The sequence below is a fragment of the Lissotriton helveticus genome, chromosome 10, assembly GCF_964261635.1.
Source record: "Lissotriton helveticus chromosome 10, aLisHel1.1, whole genome shotgun sequence".
In the NCBI taxonomy this organism is placed as follows: Eukaryota; Metazoa; Chordata; class Amphibia; order Caudata; family Salamandridae; genus Lissotriton; species Lissotriton helveticus.
Genome location: NC_136071.1, coordinates 1162696665 through 1162720724, shown reverse-complemented (window position 1 = coordinate 1162720724; position 24060 = coordinate 1162696665).

Genomic DNA, 24060 nt, shown 5'->3' with positions numbered 1-24060 from the left:
CCAGTACTTACACACCCACTCACTGATTCATAGATCTACATGCACATCCACTGTCTCACCCTTACAGCCACTAATAAACCAACTCGCTCACTAATACAGACACAGACATATCCACTCATATACCCGTACAGCCACTCATATGGCACAGTCAACCATAGAGCTACTCACACAACCAATCACTCACTCATAAAGTTACACACACAACCACTTACTTACACATACATATACTAACAAGTATTCACTCACCTATACAGTCTCTGACACAAGCACATACTCACCCATACAGCAACTCTCACATTCACTCACTCATCCCATACAGTCACTCATAAACCCCATCACTCACCTATATAGCCGTTCACATACCAGGTTACTCACCCATATACCACTGACACTTCCACTTTCTCACCCACACAGACACACACATACTTACTCACCCATACAGCCCCTCACACAAACACTCACTAACCCATACAGCAGTCACACACACCCTGACCCACCCACACAGGCACTCATACACCCATAGAGGTACTCAGGCAACTAATCACTCACCTATACAGAAACTCACATACCTACTCACACAACCATAGTGCCACTTTTACACCAACTGACAGACAGATACAGACATTCACACAACCAGTCACTCACCCATACATTTACTGAGACACCAAATAACTCACTTATACAGTCAGTCATGCACCCATTGAATCATCCATACAGGCACTCATACACCCACTGATTCACCAATAGACCTTGGTATATATATTTAACATCTATAAATTTGGAACCACTCAAGGGGCAATTTCCTGGCCTGCTTATCAAATTTAGTCAATGGCATACAATTGTTAAACAAGATATATATATTATCTAAAGTAAAACCACTTGGTATCACAATACATCAAAATTTCATTACACAAGACATTTTATCAATACATATTAAAATTCATATACCAATGAGAATATGCAAAAAACATAAAAACAATATCAAAGCAAATAAAACAACATAAGGAAGGGAAACAAAAACAAGGACTTCAGTTTTGGCCCTTGCTGTGCTAATCTGTATAATGCTATAAACCCAGTAAAAGACCAAAATTCAGTTATTCTACTCTGTGTCCTGCTTCAGATTTAACATCAATTTGGGCGTTGACGCGTTTCGGTGGGGTTATATTATTTTCTTCCACCTTCTTCAGGACAAATTAAAATAGAGATCCTTCCTCTCTTACTGCTTGCATTGACATCTTCAAATGATTAGCAATAGGGACCCCCTCTAAATATGCTTAAAGGTCAGGGAGTGGAGGGGAAAAAACAAAAATGGTGCTGCTCATCGTTTGAAAAACTGTGAATTTAGTGTGGTTGGCAGTGAATGTGTATATGATCTGGAAATTTATTTTCCGCTTTGTATACTGTGGTAGATTTCTGTTCCTTGTGGGTGTAAGGAAGCTAACACCTTGCTGCCTGCTATTGTCAATACATTTCTAATGCCTGTTATTGTCAATATACAATAAGAATTCTTTAATGCAGCATCTGTGAATATGAGACCTCTCACCATAGTACTTCCTCTGCATGAGGTTGTATATATTTTTTGATCTATGTTGAGCATACGATAGAGCATGGTTTGCCTCAGCATCTGGAACTTCTATTTCTCGTTCTATTAGAGCATTGTTACAGGCCGGCACTGTTTTTCCAAAAATAGAGATTTAAAAAAATATATATATATTTCTTGGTAAAAGAGTGTTTTATCTCTGGGTAAAATACTAGTGATATCAAGAGTTTGTCCTCTATGCCCTGTGATGGCGTCTAATTATAAGATCGCCGATTTTCACTTACGGTGAATAAATTCTACCTTCAATATGGCGGCGTCTTTTTCAGTCCGTCATCTTTGTTGCTGGCACCATCCGAAAGTAATGGTACCGGATACACATTAGAGGTCACGAGGTAACTGCCGCTCAGGTGTCAGAGATTAAAGCAGGAAACCATCGGGATTTAAAAACGGCGTCCTCCGTAAAGGTTTACTGCGACAATCGAGGACAGTTGTGTTGCTGGCGGAGCTCTGGGACGTGTGCAGACCGTTGGAACCCGGTAAGACTTCAAGTGCAGTCCGTCTTTCTGTAGTTACAGTGACGGATATTTGTACATAGCGGGCATGCTATATTTCTCGTGGGAACATTAGGAAATCTGCTGGGTCTGCGCACAGTGTTTGTTTTTAACCAACGTCTATCCGTTGTGGAAAAAATCTTGCTTGGTCATTTGAACTGAGGGACGTATGGCAGTAATAGGACGCCGCACATTAATGTCGTGTTTTCGGCCATAGGTACTGTGTGGTTACATGTCGGAACTGAATCGCTTCTATGGTTGAAGAGCTGCTCCGTTTATAATCTGCCTGTGGCCCACCTTTGACCATATTAATAGGAGCAGGGTTCCTGCATTTTGCTTGTGACCCCTTGTCACATTATGGTATAGAGTTAAAACACTGCGAGTTGGTCGTAGTAGGCACTATAAGGATCATAGCTTGATTAAACGGACCAATGGTATGTTTTGATTTCATAGGTATCCCATCAGATGAATACACCATAAAAATCCTTACCAGAGTTACCGCATATGAAGAGGACAATCAGATTTTGATAGGATCCATGGAGTACAATATAAAGTAAGTGCCTTTTGGGTAATGTGCAATTAGGTTTCTGATTGGTACAATACCTGGGGAGGACTAGAATTGTGTGTTTCTGTCCTATTACAGATTGGGTGACCATTAGCGAAGAAGGGATCCGTGATCTATCTAAAGGTTTTTATCAAGTGCTTTCTGGACAACTAAGTAAGGTAATTGAAGATGAGGTTGCATTTGAAGGTTGAGTTTTACCAGCTTTTCGCATACTGTAGAATACAACATCTTTAGGGTTCATACAACAGCCTTGTCATTATACTTCCCGCAGTTTATGTTGTCCAAATCTTCGGAAAGCGACATCCAACAGGAATTGGGATTTCGTCTGTCTGGTCTCATCTCTATCTGAGATTGCGAAGGTAACTGGGAGTCTTAACTGTCTCCAGTTTAGTTTCTCATGTTCTGTCATTTGGCACAGTTAATGGTGTGAACCATCATTCTATCCTTTTTGCAGGACGGTGGATTATAATAATTATCTATCCCCGAACATCAAATCGAAATGACTTAAACCTGTGGATGTTAGTAGAGGTCTGAAGAAGGCTCATATGCAGTATATTTTAATAAAAGTAGATAATAAGAAATAAGGTGTCAACGTAGACTATTTGTAATACCTTGTGGCCTAGGAAATCTTTACTCCCTCTCACCGGTTTTTGTATTGTTTCTTCCTATTAATTTTTTTAACAAATCTTGAGAGCATTCTCTGATGTACTTGCACGTTTTTGGGGTTATAAGGTGGCACTAATGTGTACAGTATGTTAGTTTGGTGTGTGTGGTCCTTCTCCTTGTTGTCTCAAAAAGGTTCTTCAAATTAATTTGGGCATACTTGTGAATTTTTCTTTGCATATAGTTTTTCGCAGACTATAAATCCAGGTTACGAGACACCCTGTTGAAATTGCCCCTGGCTGGTCCTGATGAAGGTGGTCTTCATTGCAGTTCTTCCACCGAAACGCGTCGGCCATTCCTTTACTTAGATCCAATCTTTTGGTTGTAGTGGACAACTGGTGTCAAACAACATGGTGTGCTTTTGGTTGTAGTGGAGTTATGGATGATTAGGATGTGTGAGTGAATGTATGTGGTTGTGGTTCTCGACCTGGGTTATCAAAACTGTTTTGTTTTTTAAAAAGAAATTTGTGTGTAGATAATGAAATTATAAAATGAATTTTTGTATATGTATCTAAAGAAAATTATATGAAATACAGTAAATAATTATCTGTTTTTCAAAAAAAAGAAAAAATGACCTTTAAAATAAAAATGAACAAATAACCAAAAAAAAGATGTATATGTAGTTTATGTATGCCTGTGACATTAGAGGTTTTTCCCAATAGTAAAGTAGTTATAGGTCAAGAGGGAGCTCTCTTTGCTGCATTGACATCTTCTTCTTTTTGTTAAAAAATATAGCCGCTGTATAGCTTCCACGCTGGGTTGTTTGGTCTTCCGCGAATCTAATATACAGTCTCTTCCGGTGGCAGATTCAGGAACAAACGCCGCTCGTTATCCGAACACACAGGAGTTATAAAGCCCTGGCACTCGGAGGATAACAGAACAACAATTATCAAAACTGCACCGACTTTTGAGAAAGAGACCCATTGGGAAGGGGTAGACTTAACACAACAAACAGTGCGAGATAGACTGCATGTTGAAGAATATTGCTCCGTTTGCTCAGAAGGCCCCTCAGGTTCCCTTAAATGGAACAGATACAGAGGACACAAATGAGACAAGCAGCAGTTCAATAGTGCTACAGGTGTTTTTAATATAAGAGACTGTATATTAGATTGGCGGAAGACCAAACAACCCAGCGTGGAAGCTATAAAGCGGCAATATTTTTTAACAAAAAGAAGAAGATGACAATGCAAGCAGTAAGAGAGGAAGAGAGGAAGGATCTCTATTGTAATTTGTCCTGATGAAGGTGGAAGAAAATAATATAACTCCACCGAAACGCGTCGATGCCCAAATTGATGTTAAATCTGAAGCAGGACACAGAGTAGAAAAACTGAATTTCGGTCTTTTACTGTGTTTATAGCATTATACAGATTAACACAGCAAGGGCCGAAACTGATGGCCTTGTTTTTGTTTTCCTTCCTTATGTTGTTTTAATTGCTTTGATATTGTTTTTATGTTTTTTGCATATTCTCATTGGTATATGAATTTTAATATGTATTGATAAAATGTCTTGTGTAATGAAATGTTGATGTATTGTGATACCAAGTGGTTTTACTTTAGGTATTATATATATCTTTTTTAACAATTGTATTACATTGAATTCATTTGAGAAGACGGACAGTATATTGCCCCTTGAGTGGTTCCAAATTTATGAGTGTGGTGTGCATGACTAAGGTTTACAATAGAACAGTCCATAGGGAAAAATTTTCTTAACAAAACTGTTATTGGTGCTCTGTCTCTATTGGACTATATGAGACCCTCTCCTTGGTTTCAAGATATATATTTAACACTCATAAACTGTTTGAAGTCACTCACGGTCACTGGATGATGTTATAAGTGATGTAATTTGAGATGTCATCAGTGATGTCACTGACCATGTCATGAGTGATGTAATATATTAGGTCATAAGCAGTGCGTTGCGGGGGCACAAGTTATAGTTAGCTCAGCTAACTATAACTTCTGAATTTCACTGGATCTGTACGAGTGAAACCTGAGCCTAACTATAACGTTCCTGTAACCTTTGTTTTTTTCAGTGAATATATATATTACCTAATGGGGGTCGCCAGTAGGAAGTTATAGTTAGGACCAAAGTTTCCAAAGGAAAAGCGTTTTTTGTTTTGCCAATGACTTTGGCGCCGCTAACCAATCTCCACGAAATTTTCACAAAACTTCCCCTTTTTGGTTCAGTTGCTGTGTTGAAAGCTCCGGGCTGATCTGTCAAGTGGGGGCCTGGAAAAAAGGGGGCGTCCCAAAACGGATTTTCCCCATGTTAAGTCTATAGGGATTTTTCATTTTTTTAACACAACTACAGCCCGAACACCTGAACGGAATTTGACAGACAGCCAGATGTTGGTCTAGAAAGTGGGCTTTTTGGGATTTGGTGGATATCCGTTTAGTAGTTTTCTAGAAATCTAACTTCAAATAATATAAATATTTGAGGACCCGAATCCTTGCAGTGGACCCGCAGATTTTAATTTTAATGCACATATGTATCGCCATAGCCCAATATGTAAAAATGGGGAAGAACTGAAAAATCATATAGCTTCCCGTGATCTATTTAATGTTATGGAAATAGTAGGTACAAGTGCAAACAATATAACAACCCCAACTTTCATAGGTCGGGGCTGTCCTTCCACGATAGATTATATTTTCATATGCCCGACTTTAAGTGATATAATTTTAAAAGCAGAAGTCGTCTGTTCCGCTTATAGCGACCACTACCCGCTTAGAATCAACTTACACAATACCCAGAACTCAAGGATGGCAGTGAAGCAAGAGTTAGGGCCCCAAAATTTAGCATTATCAACGGATAGATTGAGACTAGTATGGAAGGGAGCTGATAATAAAGGAATTCTCTCCAGAGTAATTAAAAAACACCCGGAGACAGTCGAGATTTGCCTGTCTCACACAAGTCCTAGTAATGAGGTGGTTGGCGCTTTTGGAGACTTATGCGGGGCCATTAAAACTGAATCCTCCAAACCCGCTAGGCAGAGCTTCTCTCAGGGTCCCCGTTGGTTTGATTCTTCTTGCTCCAAGGCCAATAGGGACTTGAGGGCAGCCCTTAATACCAACCCAAGGGACTCTCAACTCGTGAGAGTATTAAGATCAAACTATAAAAGTGCCTTACGAATTAGATCTGAGGCCCTAGTAATTAATCACTGGGAATCCCTCACGCGTACCGCCACATTGAAGGACACAACAGGTTTCTGGAAAGAAGTTAAGTCCTTAAGATCTTTTGGTTCTAACATCAATCCAATTAATAGCAATATAACAGGCGAGGCGTGGGTAGTGCATTTCTCCCAAATCTACGCCATATCAGCAACCCCTCTAGATACTGTCTCTCTACCCCATAGCGTTGAACCTCTGACTTTTTCATTACTCGAGGTTGAAGATGCTATCACTGATAGTGCTAGTAACAAAGCCCCAGGCCCTGATGGCCTTTCTATTGATCAAATAAAATCAGAAATTAACTTCTGGGCCCCCCTATTATGCAACCTATTTAATAACTTGAGCGATAGCTCATATCCCGATTCCTGGGCGAACAGTGTCATCGTTCCTATATTTAAGAAAGGTGACAGGTCTGATCCCGCCTGTTACCGCCCGATCTCACTGATCGATAATACGTTAAAAATCCTGGGAAGGGTAATTTTTAAACGGATTAGGGACTGGGCTGAAGATAACAACGTTCTCCATTGTAGCCAACTGGGATTTAGAAGTAAAATAGGCACTATTGAACAATGTTTAAATTTAAATCTGATTATGGCCAAATATATCATTGTCAAAAAATCCCCTCTTTATTTAGGTTTTATGGATTTGAGTTCTGCGTTTGATTTTGTTAACCGTTCTAGGCTGTGGTCACTTTTACTTGATTATGGTTTAGACGACTCACTGGTGTATTTTCTTTCTTATTTACATAGGGATTTAAAAGCGCGAGTACGAATTAATAACGATGGCGATTTATCTGATGATATCCCTATTAGCAGAGGAGTTAGACAGGGCTGCGTACTCGCCCCACTGCTTTTTATTCTATATATTAACAGGTTAAGTAGTACTCTGAGTGAGACCATTAAGGATGTCCCTATAATAAACGGTTCCCCCATTACTACTCTACTCTATGCGGATGACGCTGTATTAATGGGGCGTACACCTAATGCTTTACGCATTTTAATTTCTGGGTTTGTTGCCTTTATGTCCGACCTTGGTTTAAATACCAATTTTAAAAAATCTTTTATAATGAATTGCGGACCAAAGAAGTATAACATCACCTCTATTAAATCTGGTAACAATACTCTAACATGCACTAGTACTTTCCCCTATCTAGGGTTGTTATTTTCTAACTCAGGCTCTTGGCAGCAACATGCCGTCTATGCGAGTAACAAAATTGGCAAGTCGATTAATTCGATCTTGTCTCTTCGTCAACCTAAATTGGCTGATGTTGTTACCCCCCTTCTTACCATCTATCGCACCCAATGCCGACCTACTGGGACTTATGGAGCTGAAGTATGGGGCTATTGTAACAGCTCGGCCCTTCAGGTGGAGGAAAATAGATTTTGCAGGAGGATACTGGGGGGAGTTCCTTGTGCTCCCACTTTGATCTGTCACAATGAACTAAGGCTGCCATATATTGTCGATTTTATTAAGTCAAGGCCTGCGCTTTTTTGGATTAAAATATGGCTAAATCCAGCAGCTACACTAACGCGCAGTATTATATCTGACTGCTTGTCTAGTGACAGATCTTATCTTATACCTTGGCTAAATGCAGTTAGAAACAGCCTGCAGTGTGTGGGACATGGATCTTTATTTACCTCCCCTGATTCCATTGTACCCGCTCACAAGAATAGCATTAAACGGGCATTCCTGGATCTATATAAAGAGGAAAGGATGAGATCAGAATCCATTAAACCAGTGGTCAGGAGATATTTGCGTACTATCGATTCAGGTGTTGATAATCTAAATAATACTATAAGATATTTGTCAATTCCTATAGGAAGATGGAATCGGAGTCTTTTATTCAGGTTTCGGGAGGGAAGCATAGTCTATTTGCTTAGCTTTCCTATTGGCTACAATAAAAAATTAGAAGAGCTGGATTGCCCCTGCTCTCATGGTGTAAAACAAAGTTTATTACACTATTTCTTCTTTTGTGGCCATTATAAAATGTATACCTGTCAATATTTAAGACCAATACTCCGCAAATATAATTTACGAGACTCCATTTCTGCACTGCAATTTTTGCAAATGTTGCACACTGATGAAGTCATTTATTCTGTTAGTTGTTTCATTAAAGCCTGTGTGAAATCGAGGGCAAGCATGGAACATGGCTAAGTGGACAGCTGTACCATGCCATCCTATGTTTTTGTGTACTTAGCCATTGTACCAGCTACAAAATAGTGATTCCATTGTACATGTGCTTTGTTCCAATTCTCGAGGAGGAACATAACTTTATTTTGCAATTAGGGACATCAATGGACTAATGTCTCTCCTGTATTATGCATTTTGCACTTCATATATTATGCACTTTAAGCCACTTATGCTGCTTTAACCTAATTGGATAACTTGTTTTTAACTTGTTTATGTGTGTTTTTATAATGCTTTTAAATGTATTTTCCTTCTGTATGTACTTTTATGGATGCACTAAATCCGAATAAAGATCATTTGAATTGAATTGAATATAAATATTTGAGGACCCGAATCCTTGCAGTGGACCCGCAGATCCTACTAAAATTTGATTGGCACCGACACCCACCGACCATGCACGCAACCTAGGATTCATCCTCGACTCTTCCATCTCCATGTCTAAGCAGGTCAACGCTGTCTCCTCCTCCTGCTACAACACCCTCGCACGCTCCGCAGGAACTACAAGTGGATCCTGACCGAAACAAGAAGAACGGTGACACAGGCCCTCGTCAGTAGCAGACTGGACTACGGCTACGCACTCTACGCAGGAATCCCAGCCAAACACCTACGACGACTACAACGCATCCAAAACGCCTCTGCCCGACTGATCGTCAATGTCCCCCGCCGCAGCCACATCACCCCCCAGAGACCTACACTGGCTGCCCGTCGACAAGAGGATCACCTTTAAGCTCCTCACCCACGCACACAAAGCACTCCACAACGCTGGACCAGCCTACCTGAACAGCAAACTCAGCTTCTACACCCCCACCCGCCAGCTCCGCTCCACCAGCCTCGCCCTCGCCACTGTCCCCCGCATCCAACAAACGACCTCCGGCTCGCTGCCAAGACCTGGAACACCCTCCCTACCCACCTATGGAAGACCCAAGACCTACTCGCCTTCAGAAGACACCTCAAGACCTGGCTCTTTGAGCAGTAGCGTCACCCCCCTCCCCTCAACGCCTTGAGACCCTCACGGGTAAGTAGCGCGCTTTACAAGTACTCTGATTGACTGATTGATGGATTGGCTGCCAACATTTCAACCAGGAAGTCGTTACTGCAATCTTGGGACTTAGCTTGAAGCCGAGTCTCAGAAAAAGAGTTCAAAATAAAGAAAAGGGGGCAGGGTAGGAATGCACTGACCCCCCAGATATGGGGGGGGGGGGTTCCCTCAGGGACCCACCAGGGTAAAAATATTTTTTTCTTTTTAGTTTTGACATAGACTCGCTTCAAAATATTTTTAAAAAGCAAGCGCGGGCTCCTGCGCTTGCTTTAGAATAACTCCTGGGTGAGCCAGGTCCCAGGTGCATTGTGGAAATGTAGGAGGGGCGCACAGGAACACCCTCCTAGTGCAATTCAAAGCCCTGGGGACTGACTGCCACCTCTCCAGGGCAGTCACTTAATTATATGTGGGTGAGCCTCACTGCTCCCCTGTTGCCCTGGAGGCTGCCACCTCCCTGGGGCACTCTTGTATGCAAATGCAGGGTGCCTGCTCAGCCCCGCAACTGTCCCTTGAAATGCCTCCTTCCTGGGGCTCATACATTAATTAATTTTAAAAAAACAATGCAGGGGAAGCCCTACAAGCTCCTCTGCAGCTCCGGGGACCCCCACCTCCCCAGGACTGAAATAAATAATAACACATGGGGGGCTCTGGCTCCACACGCAGGCCCAGCACCGCCACCTCCCCGGGGCACAAACACATTAATGATGGGGGTCTGTTGTGGATTCCTAGTCCCGGGGACCACCACCTCCCTGGGGCTTACTTAAGAAAGGAGGGGAGCCACGCGGAACCCCTCGTGGAGTCCTACATGGCCCTGGGGACCACCACCCCCCAGGCTGGTTATAGCAATGTCCAGGGGGCCCACTCCTGGGACATTGCCGTTTTTTATTGCTTGGCGGAAGGAAAACAGACATTGCTTTAGGATCCAGTGAGCTGCATGTCAGCAGCTCCGTGGGTCTCAAAACAATGACGGCTCCCGAGGAAGGCGAGGAACCGGCTGGGACCGCAGGGCATTGAGACTCCCCAGCAAAGAGCAACTAAACTACCCTAAACCCTAAACACTACCCCCAGCATGACCCTACACTACACAAACAGTACAACACTACCCTAAACCCTAAAACACTACCCCCAGCATGACCCTACACTACACAAACAGTACAACACTACCCTAAACCCTAAAACACTACCCCCAGCATGACCCTACACTACACAAACACTACAACACTACCCTAAACCCTAAAACACTACCCCCAGCATGACCCTACACTACGCAAACACTACAACACTACCCAAAACCCTAAAACACTACACCCCAGCATGACCCTACACTACGCAAACACTACAACACTACCCTAAACCCTAAAACACTACCCCCAGCATGACCCTACACTACGCAAACACTACAACACTACCCAAAACCCTAAAACACTACACCCCAGCATGACCCTACACTACGCAAACACTACAACACTACCCTAAACCCTAAAACACTACCCCCAGCATGACCCTACACTACGCAAACACTACAACACTACCCTAAACCCTAAAACACTACCCCCAGCATGACCCTACACTACACAAACACTACAACACTACCCTAAACCCTAAAACACTACCCCCAGCATGACCCTACACTACGCAAACACTACAACACTACCCAAAACCCTAAAACACTACCCCCAGCATGACCCTACACTACGCAAACACTACAACACTACCCAAAACCCTAAAACACTACCCCCAGCATGACCCTACACTACGCAAACACTACAGCACTACCCAAAACCCTAAAACACTACCCCCAGCATGACCCTACACTACGCAAACACTACAACACTACCCAAAACCCTAAAACACTACCCCCAGCAGGACCCTACACTACGCAAACACTACAACACTACCCAAAACCCTAAAACACTACACCCCAGCATGACCCTACACTACGCAAACACTACAACACTACCCAAAACCCTAAAACACTACACCCCAGCATGACCCTACACTACGCAAACACTACAACACTACCCAAAACCCTAAAACACTACCCCCAGCATGACCCTACACTACGCAAACACTACAACACTACCCAAAACCCTAAAACACTACCCCCAGCATGACCCTACACTACGCAAACACTACAACACTACCCTAAACCCTAAAATACTACACCCCAGCATGACCCTACACTACGCAAACACTACAACACTACCCAAAACCCTAAAACACTACCCCCAGCATGACCCTACACTACGCAAACACTACAACACTACCCTAAACCCTAAAACACTACGCCCAGCATGACCCTACACTACGCAAACACTACAACACTACCCTAAACCCTAAAACACTAGCCCCAGCATGACCCTACACTACGCAAACACTACAACACTACCCTAAACCCTAAAACACTACCCCCAGCATGACCCTACACTACGCAAACACTACAACACAACCCTAAACCCTAAAACACTACCCCCAGCATGACCCTACACTACGCAAACACTACAACACAACCCTAAACCCTAAAACACTACCCCCAGCATGACCCTACACTACACAAACACTACAACACTACCCTAAACCCTAAAACACTACCCCCAGCATGACCCTACACTACGCAAACACTACAACACTACCCAAAACCCTAAAACACTACACCCCAGCATGACCCTACACTACGCAAACACTACAACACTACCCTAAACCCTAAAACACTACCCCCAGCATGACCCTACACTACGCAAACACTACAACACTACCCAAAACCCTAAAACACTACACCCCAGCATGACCCTACACTACGCAAACACTACAACACTACCCTAAACCCTAAAACACTACCCCCAGCATGACCCTACACTACGCAAACACTACAACACTACCCTAAACCCTAAAACACTACCCCCAGCATGACCCTACACTACGCAAACACTACAACACTACCCTAAACCCTAAAACACTACCCCCAGCATGACCCTACACTACGCAAACACTACACTACCCTAAACCCTAAAACACTACCCCCAGCATGACCCTACACTACGCAAACACTACAACACTACCCAAAACCCTAAAACAATACCCCCAGCATGACCCTACACTACGCAAACACTACAACACTACCCAAAACCCTAAAACACTACCCCCAGCATGACCCTACACTACGCAAACACTACAACACTACCCAAAACCCTAAAACACTACCCCCAGCATGACCCTACACTACGCAAACACTACAACACTACCCAAAACCCTAAAACACTACCCCCAGCATGACCCTACACTACGCAAACACTACAACACTACCCAAAACCCTAAAACACTACCCCCAGCATGACCCTACACTACGCAAACACTACAACACTACCCAAAACCCTAAAACACTACCCCCAGCATGACCCTACACTACGCAAACACTACAACACTACCCAAAACCCTAAAACACTACACCCCAGCATGACCCTACACTACGCAAACACTACAACACTACCCAAAACCCTAAAACACTACACCCCAGCATGACCCTACACTACGCAAACACTACAACACTACCCAAAACCCTAAAACACTACCCCCAGCATGACCCTACACTACGCAAACACTACAACACTACCCAAAACCCTAAAACACTACCCCCAGCATGACCCTACACTACGCAAACACTACAACACTACCCTAAACCCTAAAACACTACACCCCAGCATGACCCTACACTACGCAAACACTACAACACTACCCAAAACCCTAAAACACTACCCCCAGCATGACCCTACACTACGCAAACACTACAACACTACCCTAAACCCTAAAACACTACGCCCAGCATGACCCTACACTACGCCAACACTACAACACTACCCTAAACCCTAAAACACTAGCCCCAGCATGACCCTACACTACGCCAACACTACAACACTACCCTAAACCCTAAAACACTACCCCCAGCATGACCCTACACTACGCAAACACTACAACACAACCCTAAACCCTAAAACACTACCCCCAGCATGACCCTACACTACGCAAACACTACAACACAACCCTAAACCCTAAAACACTACCCCCAGCATGACCCTACACTACGCAAACACTACAACACTACCCAAAACCCTAAAACACTACACCCCAGCATGACCCTACACTACGCAAACACTACAACACTACCCTAAACCCTAAAACACTACCCCAGCATGACCCTACACTACGCAAACACTACAACACTACCCTAAACCCTAAAACACTACCCCCAGCATGACCCTACACTACGCAAACACTACAACACTACCCTAAACCCTAAAACACTACCCCCAGCATGACCCTACACTACGCAAACACTACAACACTACCCAAAACCCTAAAACACTACACCCCAGCATGACCCTACACTACGCAAACACTACAACACTACCCAAAACCCTAAAACACTACACCCCAGCATGACCCTACACTACGCAAACACTACAACACTACCCAAAACCCTAAAACACTACCCCCAGCATGACCCTACACTACGCAAACACTACAACACTACCCAAAACCCTAAAACACTACCCCCAGCATGACCCTACACTACGCAAACACTACAACACTACCCTAAACCCTAAAACACTACACCCCAGCATGACCCTACACTACGCAAACACTACAACACTACCCAAAACCCTAAAACACTACGCCCAGCATGACCCTACACTACGCAAACACTACAACACTACCCTAAACCCTAAAACACTAGCCCCAGCATGACCCTACACTACGCAAACACTACAACACTACCCTAAACCCTAAAACACTACCCCCAGCATGACCCTACACTACGCAAACACTACAACACAACCCTAAACCCTAAAACACTACCCCCAGCATGACCCTACACTACGCAAACACTACAACACAACCCTAAACCCTAAAACACTACCCCCAGCATGACCCTACACTACGCAAACACTACAACACTACCCTAAACCCTAAAACACTACCCCCAGCATGACCCTACACTACGCAAACACTACAACACTACCCAAAACCCTAAAACACTACACCCCAGCATGACCCTACACTACGCAAACACTACAACACTACCCTAAACCCTAAAACACTACCCCCAGCATGACCCTACACTACGCAAACACTACAACACTACCCAAAACCCTAAAACACTACACCCCAGCATGACCCTACACTACGCAAACACTACAACACTACCCTAAACCCTAAAACACTACCCCCAGCATGACCCTACACTACGCAAACACTACAACACTACCCTAAACCCTAAAACACTACCCCCAGCATGACCCTACACTACGCAAACACTACAACACTACCCAAAACCCTAAAACAATACCCCCAGCAAGACCCTACACTACGCAAACACTACAACACTACCCAAAACCCTAAAACACTACCCCCAGCATGACCCTACACTACGCAAACACTACAACACTACCCAAAACCCTAAAACACTACACCCCAGCATGACCCTACACTACGCAAACACTACAACACTACCCTAAACCCTAAAACACTACCCCCACCATGACCCTACACTACGCAAACACTACAACACTACCCTAAACCCTAAAACACTACCCCCAGCATGACCCTACACTACGCAAACACTACAACACTACCCAAAACCCTAAAACACTACACCCCAGCATGACCCTACACTACGCAAACACTACAACACTACCCAAAACCCTAAAACACTACACCCCAGCATGACCCTACACTACGCAAACACTACAACACTACCCAAAACCCTAAAACACTACCCCCAGCATGACCCTACACTACGCAAACACTACAACACTACCCAAAACCCTAAAACACTACCCCCAGCATGACCCTACACTACGCAAACACTACAACACTACCCTAAACCCTAAAACACTACCCCCAGCATGACCCTACACTACGCAAACACTACAACACTATCCTAAACCCTAAAACACTACGCCCAGCATGACCCTACACTACGCAAACACTACAACACTACCCTAAACCCTAAAACACTAGCCCCAGCATGACCCTACACTACGCAAACACTACAACACTACCCTAAACCCTAAAACACTACCCCCAGCATGACCCTACACTACGCAAACACTACAACACAACCCTAAACCCTAAAACACTACCCCCAGCATGACCCTACACTAAACAACCACCACAACTCTACACTACACTAACACAACACTACACTACACTACACAATCACTAACCCACACAAAAATTAACACAAACCCACTTACCTCTCTCGTCATCGTGGTTTTCACAACGCAAATGCATTTACCATGCATGCCTTTAAAACGTAATTCTTTGTAAAGGCATGCGCGATAAATGCACATGCATTTTGAAAAAATGCGGGATAATGGTATGCGAGGTCAATGACCTTGCGGGATAATGGTATGCGGACTGAAAGTCTGCGGGATAAAAAATGCGGGAAAATGGCTGCAAACCATGATTAGCAGCAGACTTCCCTGGTGAGCACTAGCTTTACTACAGTGATCTAATGAGCAACTAGAGTGCTAACATTCAGAATTTATGGCAAATGTGTGACACATCTGAATGCCTTCTTGATAGAACCAAAGTAAACAAGCATTGAAAATGCAATAGATCTCGCCCTCGTTTAAGTTAAAGCCATTCTGTTTGTAATGAGGTGGCTTTTTAGCTTTGCTTTTATTAGTGTTTTTAAAACTTTCATGTAAATAACATGCATATGTATGCATATATGTATATGTATGCATGCATTTATATTTATATAGATATGCAGATTATATATGTTTAAATATGTATATTACCTACTGGCGATAGCCAGTGGGTATATATAGTTAGGATTTTTTCTCTATGGGATTTCTGAAAATTCTATGTCTAATAACTTTGGCGTTTGTGGACGGAATTGGCTGAAATTTTCCAGGAAAATGGCACATTTTGTTTCTGAGCAGCCCCTGAAAATTTGGGGGGGTTTCGTCAAGGGGGGGCCGAGAAAAAAGGGGGGTCCCAAAACGCGTTTTTCCTATTCATTTTTCCATAGGGCGGTTGGACTCACTTTTAGCTCGAACGGCTGAATAGATGTACATGAAACTTGGCACAATTGTAGATATGGTTTGCCCGACGTGCCTTTGCTATGTCTCAATATATGTGCTCCAGTGGATTTTGAGAAATTAACGTTTAAAAAAATATATATATCTGTGACAGCGCTCCGGTTAGCGCCCCGGTTCGCGTACCTGACGCGTAACAGAACTTCGCGAAGCGAAGCTGATTGGCTCTCCGGTGTCTGTCAACATTCTAAACAGTCCGGAGCGGCCGCCATCTTGTCTCTCGGTACAATCGAGAGACAAGATGTGGTGAAAAACGAAGGGGGAAATGAAGGAAAGGGGGCAAGGTAGACCACTCCTGAGACCCTAGGATTGATGAGGGGGATATTAAAGTGCCCCGCGGGGCAAAAAATAAAAAGAATTTTTTTTTGCGATTTTACGCCGTAGAGGCGCGTCCCGGTACGCGAACCGGGCAGCTCACCGGGCAGCTCACCGGGCAGCTAACCGGGCAGCTAACCGGCAGCGTAGCTGTCAACATTGTAAACAGTCCGGAGCGGCCGCCATCTTGTCTCTCTGTAGGTTCGAGAGACAAGATGTGGTGAAAAAAGAAGGGGGAAATGAAGGAAAGGGGGCAAGGTAAACCCCTCCTGACCCCCTAGGATTGATGAGGGGGATATTAAAGTCCCCCGCGATTTTTTGCCGTAGAGGCGCTTCCCGGTACGCGAACCGGGCAGCTAACCGGCAGCGTAGCGGGAGTCCGCCATCTTGTGTTTTTGGAGCGTCCGGTTCGCGTACCGGGTAGCGTCCCGGTAAGCGTAACAAGGGGAAAACCAAGAGAAACAGTAAAAAAAAAATTAAGGGAATAGATTTCCAGCAAACTTTGCAAAATTGCAGGGACTGTTTGTTTGATGTGCCTTTGCAAGGCCTCAAGATATGTGCACGTGTGGATTTTGTCTAATTAAGGTTAAAAAAAATATATATATCTGTAAGCGTGCTCCGGCACGCTTACGTTACGGGTTATGTTTGCGCTGCAGAGCCGATACGTCACGGTTATGCGACGCGTCATGAGGCGTCTCACGTGGCTACGTGATACGTCACGTAATAAAGAATATATTTTACAGCTATAGATATTAGCTTTTAAAAAACCAATGAAATTCACTGAAAAAACCATAGGTTATAGACCATATATAGTTAGGAATTTGCATTTACAAAACCTTGAAAATTCACTGAAAAAAACATAGGTTAGAGACCATATATAGTTAGCTGGACATTTTATTGACATAAAACCAATGAAATGCCATATATAGTTAGTTGCACTAACTATATATCGCGCACCCGCAATCCACTGCTGATGATGTCACATATTACATCATTCATGACATGGTCAGTGACATCACTGATGACATCACTGATTACATCTCAAATGACATCTCAAATGACATCACTGATGACATCATGACACACCAATACCAGTTACTACATACGCACTCACTGATTCCTACGTCTACACACACATTCACTCATTCACCCATACAATCACTCATACATGCAGTCACTCATTATTACAACACTATCATATGCACTCATACACCTATGCAGACACTCACACACTGCCACTCATCCATGGAGTTACTCACACACCTAGTCAGTCCTGTAAAGAATCAATCACACTTCCATTTCCTCATCTATACAGTTAAACACAGAACACCATACTTCAGTGACATCACTGATGACATCACCGATGACATCTCAAATGACATCACTGATGACATCTCAAATGACATCACTGATGACATCATGACACACCAATACCAGTTACTACATACGCACTCACTGATTCCTACGTCTACACACACATTCACTCATTCACCCATACAATCACTCATACATACAGTCACTCATTATTACAACACTATCATATGCACTCATACACCTAGTCAGTCCTGTGAAGAATCAATCACACTTCGATTTCCTCATCTATACAGTTAAACACAGAACACCATACTTTTCACACATATACTAACACATACTTACTCTCTTATACAATCACTGATACAAGTACACATTGATATGCACAGAGTCACACACCTCCCAGCCAGCCACACACACACTCAGTCTTCCATACATCCACTCATTCTTCAATATGTAAAACATATTTAAACTTTACAAAAACACACAGACACTAGATGATGTCATCAGTGATGTCATGTGAGATGTCATCAGTGATGTCATTTGAGATGTCATCAGTGATGTCATCAGTGATGTCACTGACCATGTCATGAATGATGTCATATGTGACATCATCAGCAGTGGATTGCGGGTGCGCGATATATAGTTAGTGCAACTAACTATATATGGAATTTCATTGGTTTTATGTCAATAAAATGTCCAGCTAACTATATATGGTCTCTAACCTATGGTTTTTTCAGTGAATTTTCAAGGTTTTGTAAATGCAAATTCCTAACTATATATGGTCTATAACCTATGGTTTTTTCAGTGAATATATATATATATATATATATATATATATGTGTGTGTGTGTGTGCGTGTGTATGTGTGTGTATACATATATATAAAATCTTTACAGACTTTTGTCCTCAACATATTGGCTTGGATATTGAGGTAGCACGACAATTCATACTCGAATTCAAGACTCACACTTTCATTGCAGGCTACCTCTGATGCCACAACTCGAATATAATATATGACCTGCTACTCCTGGTATTCGATCTTTTGTTTCACAGGTTATTGGAAAGTTACTTGACATGACACAAGGAGACTGAAATGATGGCCAGTCAAATAAACAAACATATCAGTACTCCATATATTATAAGGATGGGTGTTGCTGTGGCTGTCACAGTTCTATAACGTACTTGCTTTGTACAGAACAGACGCCAGTGACACACAATTTGATGATGCCACTTCATGGACATCAGACACTTAGCATCACAACCTGGTCTCAGCTATTATTTTCTTGATGCGCCAAGACTGATATTACATGGGCAAATGTGAGAACCTCTTCCTCTGCTTCGCCTTCACTTTTTCTTCCCACCTGACAACATCAGGCCATCAGTCGCCACATTCCCATTAAACACTGCAGTGAATGCTGTCCCAGGAGCCTCCTTGATGACTAACTTGAGATGACTGATCGGCCTTTGCTCGTGCAATGATATTGAAAAGATGGCAGCGCGTATCGCAGCACGAGCCGATAATACTGTGAGGAGATAAGCATGACTTTATAATCCACAGGGAGAGATTTATGCCCGGGGCTCGATGGAGCGCCATTAGTCGCCATGCCAGAATCCCATTGTCTATGGCTTCATGGTTGGACGCTGATCGCATTAGCTGTAATGCGCACGTTAAAGCACTCTACAAGATGGCCGCTCTTCCTAAAATGGTTGTCGTTCTCAATCTGTGATTTTGTTTTAAAGCCAGCGAGTTCAACATACGTCCCGCTTGGCTGCACCGGTGACAGGTTTCCAGGGTAACCTTTCCAAATGTAAATGATTTTCACTCAGATTCATTGTAAATGAATGTACCTCATGTAGATGTTCTGGTAGGGTAGGCGTCATTGGATATCCTTACACCCATGACCTTCCTGTCCAAACTGTAGCTAAGGTGCTGCCTTCATCCTCCAAGATTATGTGTCTAGTGTTTGAAGGACACTGCATGGGAGCATCGGCCACTGTTGAAGTGCGATCGCCCACTCTCTCGCGTGATCACACAAAATGTGTGGTATTTTGAGACACATCTTAGCTCCAAAGTCAGCTCAGATCTAAATCACTTTTCTAGGGCTGGCTCCAAGTTTTCCCTGAGCAAGAAGTAAATAGTCATGAATACATGCTAAAGTCCAAAAGATTCCTAAAGGAAAGTAAAACTCTACTCCATGCATTTTTCGAGTGTCGTACATAGGCCCAGTGTAAGTAATGCATGCATACATTACATACAGGCAAGTTCCAAACAAGTGTGACTCCAAATAAGTGTGACTCACAGAACTTACACAGGTGAGTGTCAAAAGATGTGGCCAGAGACGTGCAATAGAAATTTGCTTTAGGCTTTCAGATTCATTATTTTTTAGGTATTCACAAAGGACAAGCACTTAACTTACGCCCAATGGCTCTGGAGAGTCGTATGAGAGAAGACAGAGGTTTTTGTGCACAATTAATGAAAGTTGTAGACCAATTTATCAATGAGTGTTGTACTTAGAACAGTGTTTAACACAAGGAAGGGGAGGGGGATGTATGACGTTACAATGCATACTTTTACAATGCATACCTTTACAACGCATTTTTTACAACGCAACATCCATTACAACGCATTACATTACAACGCATGCCATTACAACGTAATTTTAAAAAATTAATTTACAACGCATTCCATTACAACGCATAATACCTTTACAACGCATACCATTACAACGCATACCATTACATTGCATGTTTGGTAAGTATTGGATAGTGTAGGGGTAAAAATTACTATTCTAACTCTAGGGGGTGCAACTGTAGGGTAAGTGTTGGATAATGTAGGGGTAAAAATTACTATTCTAACTCCAGGGGGGTGCAACAGTAGGGTAAGTGTTGGATAGTGTAGGGGTGAAAATTACTATTGTAACTCCAGGGGGTGCATCAGTAGGGTAAGTGTTGGATGGTAATGTTATGCATTGTAATGGTATGCGTTGTAATGACTGAGTTGTAATGGCATGTGTTGTAGTGGTGTGCGTTGTAGTGTCATGCGTTGTAATTGCATGCGTTGTAATGGATGTTGCGTTGTAAAAGTTTCGTTATAATGGTAGTGCATTGTAAATGTTGTGTTGTAAAGGTTGTTTCCCAGGGGAGGGTGACCTTATGAAGCATGTAAGGCAAGGAAAGGAGTGTAGCTCTGGTCCATGGGGGTCAAAACAGTGTGATCACTGGGAATTCAAATGCTTTCTCTTTAGATGGATTTTGTTATCCTATCTGAACATCTTCCGGATTACTTGTGTTTCCGCCAAGATATGGGGGTCAGCATTATCTGTCAATATATTGATATTGAGAGATACTCACTCGTGTCACAGGGGACCGACCTTGGATATTTTTTGCGGTCCAGGAAAAGTTGGATATTGAGAGACACTTACTCGTGTAAGGGACCGACCTTAGATATATATTTTTTGCGGTCCAGGAAGAGGATTTACAGTTGGATTTACTCTTCACTTCTGACCCCTTATTGGCGATTGTATTTTGCGAAACATACTAAGCGACAAATATTTTTATCTGTGAACCCTACAATTCTCTTACTTTATTACCGTCATCCCGCACTGACTTACAGCGTCCGATACTCTTTTGTGCTCTTTTGAGATAATATACTAGATCAATACCCTCTTTTGGAACCCGACCGGGTTGGAATTGTCACCGGTGTAGGGAGAGTACACTTACCGTCTACACAGACCTTGGCCCTGAAGAGTCTGAGATCACGGTTTCTCTGACGAAACATGTGTCGGCTGGCTGTGTGTTGTGTTGTAACACATTAAAAGAACCAAGAAACCTACAGCGATTGTTGTTCTGATGTGTTTGGATGTGACATACACTGTTAAACTTTGTTTTTTACGTGTGCACAGGACCGTTGCATTTCTTGTATGTGGCTGGTCTTTCCACCACAAAGTAAGGGGTTAGTAGGGTCTCCCCTTTCCAGTAAGCACCATAACCATTAGGCATGTGTCCAATTGACCTCGGTTAATTTGCAAGAGCATCATTAGTTCCTAACCACTAAAACCCTAGGGCCTCATTTATGAGCCATTGCGCCACTTTTATGCCGCTGGTGCGTCACTTTTTGTGACGCACCAGTGGTGTAAAAAATGCGCCCTGTTGCGCCATATTTACAAAGTGACGCATCTAGGTAGATGCGTCACTTTGTAAACCCCTGCGCCACATTATACCTGCGCCAGGTATAATGTATGCAAGGGGGGGTGTATTGACGCAAGAAAGGGTCGTAGAAGTGACGCAGTGAAATCTATGTGATTTCACTGCGCCACTTCTAGGACACAAATGCGTTAATTTCTTACGCCTGCCTCACAGCAGGCGTAAGACTGACGCAGGCCCTTTCACATGGGGCTTGCCCCATGTGAAAGAATACATTGCTGGAGTTGCGTCACTTTTGTGACACACTCCAGCAATGCGCCACTTTTGCGCCATACAGATACGTCAGAAATATTGACGTATCTGTAACTCCTTGCGCAATGATGCGCCATACTGTAAATAAGTAGCATCATTGGTGGTGCAAGGAGGACGCAGTGAAAAGCGACGCATCACTGTTTTCACGCAGCGATGCGTCACTTTTTATAAATGAGGCCTCTAGTTCTCAGCACCAGCATCTTGATAATCTAGCATGGGTCTGGCACCCAAGAGGAACAAGTATAAGCAAAGCCATCATAATGCTAGAACTGAGATATTGGTGTTGCCAATGTTTGTGTGCAAAGTATTGTTTAAAAAAAAAGAAAAAACATTTCAAAATACTGGAGGAAAAGCAAACACGTCTAATTCAATGTGTTTAATCATTTTAAATGCCATGGTTTACTTTAAAAAAATGTTCGCTCAGTAAACCTGGAACCGAATTCTAAAAGAATAAGGTAGTGTCAGAATTTAAAGGGAAATCTATCCAAGGCCTAATTTACTTTCCACAGGATTCAGCCATTTGATCTTCTGCAGTAGCCAAGGGAGCAGATTTATGGGCCTGCATATGAAGTGTGATGCTAAATACACTTTTACATCAGATGCCAACTGAGTAAATGCAGCAGAATTATAAAAACTGCTTGTGTGCTAAACTTTGAACTTCATGCAATATGTGGAATCCAGTAGATAAAACAAAAATGAAAGTGGCAGCTCCTTCTCTAGGGTGGAGGAGCATCGCCCCACTGCTCTGAGAGTAATTTAAAAAGGGTAATTAATATGATAATAACCAATATTATTATCATTTTAGTTTTCCATTCCTGCTTAGGTGCAGGACTGGGCTGACCAGAGCAGGGTTCAGGGGGAGGAATGGTGGGCACACTTTAAAGTGAGCATGACGGTTCGGTCGCCCGTCTTGGCTCGGCCAGTCATATGCATTTTGCATGTTCTGCACTGGCTGTAATGCACAGCGTGAGTGGAGAACACGTCAAGGCTCCCAGTCCCACTCTGAGCGCCGAACCGCAGAGCTCAGACCAATCACAATGCTGAGTCGTGATTGGCTAGGGTAGTCGGGGAGCCTGTGTGCTTCCTGGTTCCTGCTTCATGTTGTGACCTGAGAAGTCGAAGAGAACCGAGAGGTGGTGGTCGAAATGCAGGTGTTTTCTTTTT